This window comes from Dipodomys merriami, unplaced genomic scaffold (genome assembly GCF_024711535.1).
Source record: "Dipodomys merriami isolate MVZ:Mamm:240054 unplaced genomic scaffold, mDipMer1.0.p SCAF_2045, whole genome shotgun sequence".
Classification (NCBI taxonomy): Eukaryota; Metazoa; Chordata; class Mammalia; order Rodentia; family Heteromyidae; genus Dipodomys; species Dipodomys merriami.
Window position 1 is genome coordinate 28026 of NW_027203433.1, and position 12313 is coordinate 40338.

The following is a 12313-nucleotide window of genomic DNA, read 5'->3' on the forward strand; positions in this document are numbered from 1 at the left end:
ATAGTTTAATTTCTTCTTTTCATATACAGATCTTTTAATGTCTTTTTCTTGCCTTATTGACCTGGCTAAGAGTTCCAGGGCTATATTGAACAGGAGTAGAGACAGTGGGCATCCTTGCCTTGTTCCTGATTTTAAGAGAATTGGTTGTAGCTTTTCCCCATTAAGCATAGTATTAGTTATTGGTCTGTCGTAAATGGCTTTTAATGTTTTAAGAAATGTTCCTTCTATTCCTATTGCCTCCAAAGCTTTTAGCATGAATGAATGTTGAATTTTATCAAAAACCTTTTCTGCATTTGTGGAGATAATCATGTGATTCTTGACCTGGGCTCTGTTGTTGTGTTGTATTATATTTATTGACTTACCTATGCTAAACCATCCCTGCATCTCTGGGATGAAGTCTACTTGGTTTTAATGTATGTTTTTTTATGTGTTTCTGGATTCTGTTAGCTAGAATCTTTTTAATGACCTTTGCACCTGTGTTCATCAAGGAAATTGGCCTGTAATTCTCCTTTTTGGTTGGGTCTTTGCCTGGTTTGGGGATGAATGTGATATTGGCTTAGTAGAATGTGTTTAGGATAGCTCCCTCCTTCTCTGTTTCTCTGAAGAGCTTGAAGAGTATAGGTGTTAGTTATTCTTTAAAGGTCGTATAGAATTCTGTTGCGAATCTATCTGGACCTGGGCTTTTTGTTGTTGTTGGAAGACCTCTGATTGCTTCCTGTATCTCCTTGTAGGATATTGGCTTATTTAATTGATTTACTTCTTCCTTGCTCAATTTGGGAAACTTGTATTTCTCTGAAAATGCATCCATTTCTGCCAGGTTTTCTTTCTTTAGAGGGTATAACTTTTCAAAGTAGTCCGTTAAAATTGTTTGGGCATCTTGGGTACGTGTTGTGATTTTTCCCGTGGCATCCCTAATCCTGTTAAAATGGGTTTCCTCTCTTCTTTTTAAAATTAATCTTGCCAAATAGCTATCAATTTTATTTATTTTTTCAACCAGCTTTTTGTTTGGTTAATTTTGGCTATGATTCTCCAATTCTCTATTTCAATAATCTCCGCTCTTAGTTTGGTTATCTGGCTCTGTTTAGTAACTTTAGGTTCCATTTTTTCATGTTTTTCTACCTTTTTTAATTGCAACATGAGATTATTTTCTTGGTCTGTCTCTATTTTCTTGATGTGGGCACTGATGGCAATAAATTTGTCCATCAGGACTGCTTTTGCTGTGTCCCAAAAGGTTTTTGCGAGGTATTTTCATTTTCATTGAGTTGTAGGAATTTTTTAATTTCTTCTTTAATCACTTCCATTACCCAGGCATTGCTTTGAAGTGAGCTGTTCAATTTTCATGTATTTGAGTAATTTCTGCAGTATGTTTTGTTATTGAGAACTAGCTTGATTCCACTATGGTCAGATAGGATACAGGGGATTATGTCAATCTCCTTGAATTTGCTTAAGTTTCTTGCATGAACTATTATATGGGCTATTTTGGAGAAAGTACCATGAGCTGCTGAGAAGAATGTGTACTGTGTTGTTTTTAGGGTGAAATACTTGGTAAATGTCAGTTCTGCTTGAAGTATGGCCTCATTAATTCGATAGCTTCTTTGCCAATACTCTGGTTGGTAGACCTGTCCTTTGGTGAGAGTGGGGTGTTAAAAGTCTCCTAGTATTATCATATTGGATCTATTTTATTCTGTAAGTTTGAGAGTATTTGCTTAACATCTTTGGGTGCACCGATGTTTGGCTAATGATAGGTAGATGATGGTAATATCCTCCTCTTGTATTGTTCCCTGTATTAATATGTAGTGTCCATCCTTGTCTTTTTGTATTGATTTTAGTTTATATTTTTTACTGTCGATTGGATCTTTTTTTAAATTTTTTATTGTAAAGATACTATACAGAGGGTTACAGTTACATGAGCAAGGTAATGATTACACTTCCTATTGAGCATTGTTACCCCCTCTATTGTTTTCCCCCTACTATCCCTTCCTTCCATACTTCCCTGAGGTTCTTTTTTTTTAATTTTGATGAAGTGATTACATAACTTCCCAAATTTCACAGTATTGTGAAATGAGGATGCTCATTTAAAGTCATAAGTTCATTCTAACTTTCCTGGAGCAAATTGTCTATCACAGTCTATAACATATAATGGCGTACACAATACAACATACATGTGATCAGCAGTATGGGGATATTTAGTAGTGTTTCGACCAGATGAGTGGGAGTTCTTTGTTTCTTAAGTCCTGTTAATTTTGTCGTATCACCTAACATTTTGGATTTAGCATCCACTTATCAGGGAGACCATGTACCGTTTGTCTCTTTGCTCTTGGCTTACCTTGCTCAACATGATCACCTTCTAGCTCCATCCATTTCCCTGCAAATGCCATTATTTTGTCATTTCTAATGGCTGCATAATATTCCATTGTTTGTAGATACTACAATTTTTGGATACATTCATCTGTGGTGCTGCATCTGGGTTGTTTCCATATCCTAGCTATTGTGAACAGTGCTGCAATAAATATTGAGGAGCACGTGTCATTGTATATTGATTCCTGTTGTTCAGGGTAGATGCCTAAACGTGGTATGACTGTGTTATAAGGGAGATCAATGTTTATCTTTCCTAGGACCCTCCAGAGTGCTTTCCAAAGTGGTTGTATAAGTGTACATTCCCACCAGCAGTGTAATAGGGTTCCTCTTTCTCCACATCCCCTCCAGCAATTGTCGTTGGCTGATTTGTGGATATGTGACATTCTGACTGGGGTAAGGTGGTATCTCATGGTTGTCTTTATTTACATTTCCTTCACCACCAGGGATGATGAACATTTCCTCATGTGTTTCTTTGCCATTTTTATTTCTTCCTCTGGGAAGTCCCTCTTTACTTCCCTTGCCCATTTAGTAATTGATTTGTTAGGTTTAGGAGGGATTAGTTTCTTGAGTTCCTTGTATATACTGGATGTTAACCCGTTGTCTGATATATTGCTGGTAAATATTTTTTTCCCAATTAGTTATTTGTCTTTCTAGCTTGGTTGCAATACATTTATCTGTGCAGAAGCTTTTTATTTTAAAGTAGTCCCATTTGTTGTCTCTCTCCAATTTGTATTGATCCTGGGACTCTGTTCAGGAAGTTCCTTCCTGTGTCTATTAGTTCAAGTGTCTCTCCTACTCTGTCCTGCAGTAGTTTCAGCGATTCAGTTTTAATGTTAAGATCTTTAATCTATTTTGAGTTGATGTTGGTGCATGTTGATAGGCTGGGGTCCACTTTTAGTTTTCTGCATGTGGCAGCCCAGTTTTCCCAGCACTAGTGGTAGAAGAGGCTATGTTTCTTCCATTGTATGTCTTGGGCGCCTTTGTCTAATATCAGCTGGCTGTAGGCCTGTGGATTTATTTCTGGATCTTCTATTCTGCTCCATTGGACTTCTGGTCTGTTTTTGTGCCAGTACCATGCTGTCTTTGTTATTATAGCTCTGTAGTATAGATTGAAGTGCAGCATGGATATCCCTCCCATTTTGTCTTTATTCCCTAGAATTGGTTTGGCTATTCTAGGTCTTTTGTTGTTCCACATGAATTTTTGGACTGTTTTCTGTATTTTAGTGATGTAAGTCATTAGGATTTTAATAGGAATTGCACTGAATTTGTATATTAATTTTGGCAATATTGCCATCTTCGCTATATTAAGTTGGCCTATCCAAGAGTATGGGAGTTCTTTCCATTTCCTAGTGTCTTCTCAAATTTCTTTCTTTATCTTTTTATAGTTTTCATTAAATAGTTCTTTTACATCTTTGGTTAGGTTAATTCCTAAATATTTTATTTTTGGGGAGGTTATTGTGAATAGGGTTACTCCCTTTATTTCCCTCTCTTCTTGTACATTGTCAGTGTACAGGAAGGCAGCTGAATTTTGTGGGTTTATTTTGTATCCTGTTACTTTGCCGAAGTGATTTATGATTTCTAAGAGTTTGAAAATGGAGATTTTGGGATCATGAAAGTATAATATCATGTTGTCTGCAAAAAGGAATAGTTTAACCTCTTCTTTCCCTATACAGATCCCTTTCATGTATTTTTCTTGCCTTATTGACCAGGCTAAAGGTTCCAGGACTATATTGAAGAGCAGTGGAGACAGTGGGCATCCCTGCCTTATCCTGATTTTAGGAGAATTGGTTGTAGCTTTTCACCATTAAGTATAATATTGGCTATTGGTCTGTCATAAATGGTTTTATTGTTTTAAGAAATGTTCCTGCTATTTCTGTTTGCTCCAGAGCCTTTAGCATGAATGAATGTTGAATTTTATCAAAGGCCTTTTCTGCATCTGTGGCGAAAATCATGTGACTCTTGACCTTGGCTCTGTTGATGTGTTGGATTACATTTATTGACTTACAGAATAAAATAGATCCCAATACGATAATACTAGGAGACTTCAACACACCGCTCTCACCAAAGGACAGGCCTACCAACCAGAGGATTGGCAAAGAAGCTACTAAATTAAGTGAGGCCATACTTCAAGCCAGATTAACTGACATCTACCGAGTATTTCATCGTAAAACAACACAGTACACATTCTTCTCAGCAGCACATGGAACTTTCTCCAAAATAGACCATATCATAGTTCATGCAAGAAACATAAGCAAATACAAAGGGACGATATAATCCCCTGTATCCTATCTGAACATAGTGGAATCAAGCCACTTCTCAATAACAAAGCATACCGCAGAAATTTCTCTAATAAATGCAAATTGAACAGTACACTCCTTAGCAATGCCTGGGTAATGGAAGAGATCAGAGAAGAAATAAAACATTTCCTACAACTCAATGAAAATGAAAAATATCTCACAAAGAAACTTGTGGGACACAGCAAAAGCAGTCCTGAGGGGCAAATTTATTGCCCTCATTGCCCACATCAAGAAAATGGAGACAGACCAAATAAATAATCTCATGTTGCAATTAAAACAGCTAGAAAAACATGAAAAAATGGAACCTATGGATACTAGACGGAGCCAGATAACCAAATTAAGAGCAGAGATTAACCAATTAGAAAATAAAAAAAATTACAGCCAAAATTAATCAAACAAAAAGCTGGTTCTTTGAAAAAATAAACAAAATTGATGGATTGTTTTCAAGATTAATTAAAAAAGGAATAGAGGAAATCCATTTTAACAGGATTAGGGATGCCACGGGAAAAATCATAACACGTACCCAAGATATCCAAACAATCCTAATGGACTATTTTCAAAAGTTATAATCTCTAAAGGAAGAAAACCTGGCAGATATTAATGCATTTTTAGAGAAATCCAAGTTGCCCAAACTGAGAAAAGAAGAAACCAATTAAATAAGCCAATATCCTACAACGAGATACAGGAAGCTATCAAAAGTCTTCCAACCAAAAAAGCCCAGGACCAGATGGATTCATAGCAGACTTCTATAAGACCTTTAAAGAAGAACTAATACGCACACTCCTAAAGCTCTTCAGAGAAACAGAGAAGGAGGGAGCTATCCCAATCTCATTCTACGAAGCCAATATCACACTCATCCCCAAACCAGGCAAAGACCCAACCAAAAAGGAGAATTACAGGCCAATTTCCTTGATGAACACAGTTGCAAAGATCCTTAACAAGATTCTAGCTAAAAGAATCCAGAAACACATTACAAAAATCATACACTATGAGCAGGTAGGCTTCATCCCAGAGATGCAGGGATGGTATGACATTGTAATGATTTTAATGACAAGTTTATTTTGTCAGATATAAAGATTGCTACGACTGCTTTCTTACTAGGGGCATTTGATTGGTAGATCCTTTTCCAACCCTTCACTCTGAGTTTGTTTGCATGTTTGGCTTAGAGGTGGGTCTCCTGAAGTCAACAGATGGATGGGTCATGTTTTAGGATCCAAACTGCAGTTCTTTTTTTTTGATTGTTGAAGTAAGCCCGTTAATCTTAAGAGATAGTATAGAGAGATCCATTATGGTCACTGTTTTTCTTCTTTCCTTTCCTCTGTCCTTGCTCAGATAGACTTCTATTAATGCCTGTCTGGGTGCAGGTCCCTGTTCTTGGTTGCTTTTCTCAGGTTGTGTTCCACCTCTTAGTAATCTTTGTAATGCTGGCTTAATGTTTATGTATTAATTTAGTTTTTCTTTGCTATTGAAAATTTTCAGTTCTCCATCGAATGTGAATGCTAGCTTTTCTGAGTATATCAGTCTGGGTTGGCAGTTATTGGCTCTCAGGGCTCATGTGTTACTTTCCCAGTCCTTTCTTGCAATCAGTGTTTGTGTGGAGAGATCTATAGTGATTCTAATATTTTTCCTATAGTAGTATAGCTCCTTCTCCATTTTTGCTGCATTCAAGACTTTTTCCTTATCATTCAGATCTATCATTTATTCTATAATGTGTCTAGAAGTGTTTCTCCTGGGATCCTGCTTGTTAGGTGTTCTATATGCTTCTGTTATGTGGGTAAGATGTTCTTTTTTGAGATGGGGAAAATTTTCACCGATTACCTTGTGGAAAAGGTGTTGCATTCCCTTGCTTTGATATTCCTCACCTTCGTATATGAAGGTTAAATTTCTTGGCACTATCTGCTTGCCCTTGAATTTCCCTTTGGTATAATTTAAGTGATTTTTCCATATCTGTCATTTTTTGTTCCAGCTGATGTATTCTGTCTTCTATATTCCATTTTGTTCACTCTGTTAACTGTGGCTTCCATTGTGGTTTGCATGGAGGAAAATGGACTCATTGTTGATGTCAATGGATTCAATGTTGGTTTTCAAAATACTAATCTCACCTCTTAATGAGGTGTGTACTGCCTCTATATTTTCACTTATCTCATGGCTTAGTGAGGTGTGTGCTACCTCTATTTTTGCATGCATCTCCTGTTTGATGTCCTGCACCTCTTTTGGTATTTCGACCTGGTGTTCTTTCAAATTCTGGTCTATTTCTCACTTTATTTCTTGAGTCATTGCCTCCAGCATGTCTTGGATGTAGTGTTTGTCTTCCATTCCTGTTTTGCTCCCAGTGGGGCTCTCCCAGGGGTTGCTGCTGGCTTTAGAGATAGCTTGCTATCCTAGGTGTTGATAAATCTTGTAATATTTCTCTGTGATTTTCTCATGGTTATTCAGGCATTATTGCAGACTAATCTGAAATTTTGTTTTGGTCAATAGGTGTCTGTCTTTGCTTGGTTACTGTTTCTGTGCTGGTAGAGAGAGCCTGTACCTGATCTCGGTTCTGTTGGGGGCCGACCTCCAGCTGCTGGTCTGACCCACACAGGATTCTCAGCTCTCTGCTGTAGATCACTGGCAGTTCCCGCCTTTTGAAGGGTTGAGCAGTCTAGACTGCTCCTGTTTGTTCCTACAGGTGCTCTTGGCAAGTTCGGATGTGCTGGATGTACTCTCCCAGATTCTGGAGTCTGCTATGGTCTCCTGATGTTTTGTTTTGTTTTACTTTTTTTGGCTATTTGTGGGCTTGAACTCTGGCCTTGGGTGCTGTCCCTCAGCTCTTCAGCTCAGGGCTGGCACCCTACCATTTGACCCAGAGCACCACATCTGGCCGTTTCTGCTTATGTTTTGCTGAGGATTCAGATCCATGGTCTCTTTCACCTAAGACAAGCACTGTACTGCTGAGCACCTTACCAGTCTGAGCTCCTGACTATTATCGGGTGCTGGAGGCCTGTGTTGTTCAATTCCTAGCCTAGAATACATGGGTCAGGTTCTTGTGGGATTTGGGCTTCTCTTGTCCTGAACCCCCCCTCATCTTTTGCTGTCACAGGCATGATTACCAGGAGTGCAGTTCCCTGTTTTTCTCCCCTCTGCTGAGGCATATGCTCAGCTTCTGATTTCAGTTGGGAGGAGTTGGTTATGTTGCTCAGGCACCAGATCCCCAGGCCTGGTCCTAGACCCCAGCCTGGGCACACCTGTTGGACCTGTGCTGCTGTGTATCCCACCTAGATTATGCAGCTTGGAGTACACAGTTCAAATTTCTTCCACCGTTGGGTGTCTTGACCCAGTGGCGCTGTTCCAGGCTTGGGCATTGAAGCTTCCTTCCAGGGTCTCTCTTGTTCTAGCCTGGCCAACTGAGTGTGATCCATGGGCTGGTGGAGCTCTTGAAAGGTTTCTAGTTTTAGTGGGTCCTGTGGTGCAGGTTTTGGGGTAGGGGGTCTGGGGATTCCCACCAGCTCTGGTTTCCGTTGAGGCATACACTGTCCCCTGTGGGGTACTCACCCTGGAGCTCGTTGTTTCTGTGTGATGTAGGTTGTTGGTTGCCATTGTAGTCAGAATTCAATTGAGGTGGTTGTGGGCTAGGCTGAGAGGTGGTGGCTCTGTGTGTTTCTTTTCTGTCACTGCCTCCATTGACACTGTTTGTGTCCGCTCCACGGGATGGGCCTCCGGCCTCCACCCGAGGGGTGGGGAGGGGCCTCTGTGCAGGTTCTGATTGCTGGGGTTTGTCTCTGTTTGCACTCTCTGGATCAGCACCAGTTCCTTTCAATTCTTCTGCTGTGGTGTTCTGTGGGCATCTCATGTATCTCTGAGGTTCCTGCCATGGGGCTGAGTGGCTTTGGTGGGATGGAGCCTCTCTGCTCCAATGGAGAGTGAGGGGAAGGGGTGGGATCTTTGTGTAATTTCCCTGCTCAGAGGTTTCTTCATTCATCAGGATTAGCCAGTCTGACACTGATACCTCAGGGGTCTTTGGTGCGGGTGATCTGCAGACAACTCCCTGTGTCTCTGGGCCACCGGCAGCTCCCACCAGGCTGGGCTGGCCATGGCTTGGCACGATGCTTTGTGGCCAATAGACGTTGCGGGAGGCGTCTTCAAGCTTCTATGTTGTGAAATTCTTCTTTTCAACTCCTGTTTTTCTCTGGATGTTGATTTTGTTGTTGTTGTCGGTCTCTGGGGGAGATTAAACGAACTCAAACTCTCTTTTTGGTTGGGGAGAGCTGTGGCGTTCCCCTACTTCCCCGTCACCATCTTGGAACCACTCGAGTTTTTGCTTTTTTTATTCAGAAATAATTTTAATTTATCTGTTGAAATGAGTACTAAAGAAACTAAAGATATTTCTGGTGCTTATGTGAAAAATTATACTTTAAAATATTCTGTATTCTGTTTGTATAATGCCCATAATCTATTTTATTCTTTCCTAGATATAAGACTTTGAATTCTACATTGTTTTTTAATATATAGGTTCCTTAATAAATGTGTCCTTTCAGATTGCATTCCATACCAAAACAGTTTAAGATTCCTTTTTTACTAGGTCCTTATAGTATATTTCTTTGGAATAAAATGACAATGTTGTCTAATTTTAAAAGTTTTATAACAATTATGCTATGTAAAGGCCTTTCTAAGGTGAAGATTTAATGCAATGATGTCAAACTAACTTTTATTTATATGAATTACATGTATTATTACACTTGTAATTTTGTAATCAACTTTTTAATAATTGTTTTTCATTTCTTGCATCTGAAGAATGAAAAATCTGGAATAATTCACAGATTTTCATTTCATCCTTTGCAATTGCCATGTTAATCTCTGTATTGGTGTAAATTGGGTACATGTGCTGCTGAAGCATGTAATGTCCTCTAAGTTTAGGTAGTTAATGATGCAATATTTATACAGGATTATATCCTCGGGTGCCTGTTTGTAACAAGGAAACCTTATTGTTCCTAACAATGCTACTGATCTTATTTCCCTAAAATTCTGTGTATAATGGAAAATAATTATATTGTTCAGTGGATTGCTCACATTTGTAATTTTTTTGTCAATGACTATTTTAAATCTTTTTCATTTTAGTTTAATCATACTTTGAAGCCTTTTTAGCTAGGTCCAAAGGGGATGGCTTTTTCAAGTACTTATTTATTCAACTGAGTTTCCTCTGTGTAGCTAACGGATTCAAAGTAAGCCTTGCTTAAGAGCTACTTCTAAACTTCTGCAGTTGAAATTTTCCCAAATACGGTCTCATTGGCACAAATGTCTACCTGACACCTTACCCTTCTTCCATGAAGGATCAGACCAACCAGAATATCTTACCCTGATCGTATAAATTGTCTTATTTGAACAAAATAAATCTTAGTTCCAAGGGATCATAGAAAAATGAATATTTCAGACAGAACTTTTCAGACTAGAAGGTTTTTATCAAAATATAATTGTTTATTGTACCTTCCATTTCAAAAGTAGCTAAAGCCAAGAAGGTGAAAAAATTGTTCATATGCATGATTACCTAATGTACTGGCCTGATTACCATCCAACCAGGCAGGAATTTACACCACTGATTTTCTATCACCAAATATATTCCATAGCTCCAGGAGAAGTCCATATGTTTCTCCTGGTTATTAAGCCTTAAATTAGTAGTGTTTTAATCACAGCGTTTCCTCTTACCTCTAAGCTGTACATACCCGAATGGTAAAGCTTTAGTTCTAATTCTACCAAACAATGAGGTAGAGGTAATGGAATAATACTCTAAAACAGTTGCCTTTGATTCCCTAACCACAACAGAACAATGCAAAATATTTTCTTATAGATAATTATATATTTTATATTTATATGTGTTGATTTTATATTTCACACAGTGGATCTTACTAGAATTAATTGATAATTTGACAAGTGAATTTATATTATTCCAATAAATAGATTGGAATATAAATAATCAGGATTAGAATATATATTAGAATATAAAAAGTATCAATGCAATGTTTTCGGTATAAACTTGTGATACTTTCTACGGGTTTTTGGTCTTCTGAATTCACATGGTAAAAAAAAACAATGTTGTTTTCCTCTAATCTATAAGGGATTTTACTCTGCTGCTCTGTTTATTGTTTTAACTTGCTGGTCCCAAATTGTTTTTCTCCATATTTCTGAAGCATTCCTACCGATTATACTCAAATTTTGCTGATATGATGTCTAAAAGGTATTATTCTTCTACACTATCCATGGGTCCTAGGATCCCAGGTCCCAGTTATCCGCATCATCAGATAACTAGGGCAAAAGTTCCCACCTATGCTGATGCAACATGACAAGAGAAAGTAATTGAAGACGCATCTCAATTTCTCATTTTTTGTATTTCAGGGCCCCAATTCCTTGAAATGCAGGAATTAGCAGTGAGCAATTGGGAAATGCAAGGCAACTTAAAATGCAAGATGAAATCACAAAATGTGAAAGTACAGTAATTCAAACTTTCAATTTTCAGATGACCATGCCATATGAGTGAAAAAGACCACAAATGTCATAAGATTATTTGTAATACCCTTCTCCTAATGATTAATAAATGATTTCAGTCCAGTATCAGCAGGCTAAAAAATAGTTCCTGAACGATAGATCCATAATTGGTCTACCAATGCTAGGAATACTTGACATAGAGGTGAAATATAATTCAAAAAACATTAATTGAGAAGATCCTTAGTGCTTCAAAACACTGGTACTTCAGTAAACTTGGCTCTGTAGTATAAAAATGTTGTCATTCTCAAACAAATGATAACCTACATTTAATCTGCTGAAAGTATATTCCTTTTCAAAAAAACTTTTAAAAATCACCTTTGCCAAAATAACACTTTACAAGTGATGATATTTAGTGAGGTTACTAGTCTTTCAAGTGTAGGGAGCAAGTTTCAATAGAGTTGATTTATTCACCCAGCACTAATGCCAAACAGGTTCAACCATTCATTAAAGTTTAGGAATAGTACCCCCCCACATCATTTGTGTTTTTCAGTAGGTTCCTTCGAAAATTTGTTAAATAGATCAGCCTCCAATATTTCAAACCAAAACATTAGCTAATAAAGTAAATTTCATCACATAAGTACATTTTAATAAGTCATGAATAGTTGCCTTATCATATGGTGTTTTATGTTTTCCCTATATGTCTAACATACTAAGAAATATGACTTTAAGTCTTGAATATGGGTACTCATCAGAGATTTGACAAACATATAATCTGTCTTCTATTTCTATCATATTCCTCTACAGTAGTAAATTTTAGATTTCTTCTTTTGCCAATACTTATAGGTAGTTGAAAATATTATCCCATGTAAAATAAAAAATCACACACTACTGTACAAAACCATTTATAAAAACTGGTATTTAGGAATACATTCTAAGCCATTTTTAAACTTTCTTGTTGACTATAGATTAATCTTCCAAATGGAGGACAATGAAATCATGTCTAGGTGCTTCATTTTTCCAGTCTTGCAAATTGTTACTTCAGATGAATGAATTATGGAAATATAAGCTGACATCAGTTCAAGTATATGCAGAATTGAAACTCCAGGGAATGTATATAAACCTTTCAAAGTACTAACAGACAGTTTAACAGAATGACTATCAGGAAATTGAATTAATAATAATAATAGTAAAGGAATAAT

General features: G+C 37.5%; 1 pseudogene; it reads right to left on the reverse strand.

Moving 5' to 3' along the window:
* Positions 1-9432: 9432 nt before the first annotated feature.
* LOC138833393 (U6 spliceosomal RNA) lies at positions 9433-9531 on the reverse strand (annotated as a pseudogene).
* Between the last annotated feature and the right edge of the window lie 2782 nt (positions 9532-12313).